At 39.1% G+C, this 1,785-nt stretch overlaps 1 long non-coding RNA gene across 1 annotated transcript; it reads right to left on the bottom strand.

Annotated features, from left to right (window-relative positions):
* Window positions 1-330: 330 nt before the first annotated feature.
* LOC108381679 (uncharacterized) lies at window positions 331-1,533 on the bottom strand. The gene is made up of 2 exons (XR_001849643.1): window positions 1,131-1,533; window positions 331-1,049 (listed from the first exon to the last, which is right to left on the bottom strand). It is a non-coding gene; the product is annotated as an uncharacterized LOC108381679 (long non-coding RNA).
* Between the last annotated feature and the right edge of the window lie 252 nt (window positions 1,534-1,785).

Below are 1,785 nucleotides of genomic sequence, written 5' to 3'. Positions count from 1 at the left end.
GTTTTACTTAAAACTAAATTTCTATTTCATCTATATACATCTATACACATCCATAGGTGCATATGCATGTATATAGGTGTATATGTATGTCTATATATGGAAAAAAAAATTATTCTAGTTCATACTATTACATTTCTGTTAACTTTCCTTCGTTTACATTTTATTTTGTTTTAATTTCTTAGTTTTTTTTTTTCTTTGGGTTTTTGTTTTCTCTGCTTTTACATTTTATTTTCTGTTTCCTTTTTCTATTTATCTACATTTATTAATTTTTATTTTTTTATTATTTTATTATCATTATATATATATATATATGTATATATATATATTTTCTTCTAAGTCCATTTAATATTTTTTTTTTCTTTCTTATCTAGCCTGCATATATAAATGTAAGTGTATATATATATATATATATAGGCCCGAAGGACTCACCCCTTGTTGCAGCAGTTCTTGGTGGGGCCTGCTGTTGTTGTTACGGTGTGGTTGCTGCTTGTTGTTGTTACGGTGTGGTTGCTGCTTGTTGTTGTTACGGTGTGGTTGCTGCTTTGTGTTGTTACGGTGTGGTTGCTGGTTTGGGCAGCTTTGGTGTTGTTATTGAGGTCGTCTTGCTAATTGCCAGGGTACGTTGAGACGCCTGACGATCCTGAGGCGCACCGCTAACGTGGTGGCACTTGATGACGTTGAGGCGCCTCGCTGACGAGGTGGCGCTAGATGGTGTTAGGGCGCCCGATGGGCATTAAAGCGCACCGCTGGTACGCACACACTGGTACTGTGGCGCTCTTCTCCCGAAGTGGCGCTTGAGGTTACGCCGTATGGTTACAGTAGTGCTGTTGTGGCGCGTCGTGGATACCGTACGGGACGGTCCGCAGACTGCCTATTCCAGTGTTAACAGTTCCGGGACTGTTGCGCTGTTTTTGCCGCCCTGCGGTTGCTGTCAACGGGATGTGGGTTGCTGCTGGGACTCCCAATTGCTTAGTCAATGGTCCAACTGATTCTTTTGGTGTTGCTGCGGTGCTACGGTTGCAATGGTGGTTGATTGCTTTCACCTTTTCCTGTTTTATATATATAGATTATTCTTCCATATACTTTATAAATCCACTTTGACAACATGCACGATAACATACAACACTTACCTTGTACTAAATGTAGTAGCTGCGGCGGCACGCCAGATATGATACGACGTTTCCTCGGAATCTATATATCTCTCCAAGGCTGAAACTGAAGCAGTAGTTATATGTAACGTTAATAACTACGTTCTCCTGAGTGCAATTCTATCCTAGAATCGCTGGTGAAATCGCACTATTTGACTATTTTTTTCTTTTTTTTCAAAGGGGTTAGTTTGTTTAGTTTCTTCTTCACTTGTCACACTTACTCGACTTATTTCGAGTGTTTATTTGGGTTTTTTCTTTTTAAATATCAAAATAAATCACTTTTATAATTCCCGTATCTGCGCACTTCGCATCTTGTTGAAAGAAAATTATATTGTGAAATGGCCGACTTTGGTGTTGCCAGCAGGTTTTTATACCCTTGCACTGCGGGAATATTNTATTTGGGTTTTTTCTTTTTAAATATCAAAATAAATCACTTTTATAATTCCCGAAAATTATATTGTGAAATGGCCGACTTTGGTGTTGCCAGCAGGTTTTTATACCCTTGCACTGCGGGAATATTCCATTTGGAAGAATAACGGGCACTGCGTCATTTGGACTAGTTCCGTTACTCATCCAAATGGAATTTGCCGCAGTGCAAAGAGGAATATCAAAAAAAATCCGGGGTTGCCGTGACTCT

This window comes from Rhagoletis zephyria, unplaced genomic scaffold, assembly GCF_001687245.7.
Source record: "Rhagoletis zephyria isolate East Lansing unplaced genomic scaffold, Rhagoletis_zephyria_1.1 Rzeph_scaffold_23371, whole genome shotgun sequence".
Lineage (NCBI taxonomy): Eukaryota > Metazoa > Arthropoda > Insecta > Diptera > Tephritidae > Rhagoletis > Rhagoletis zephyria.
This window is presented reverse-complemented; position numbering and strand designations above follow the sequence as displayed.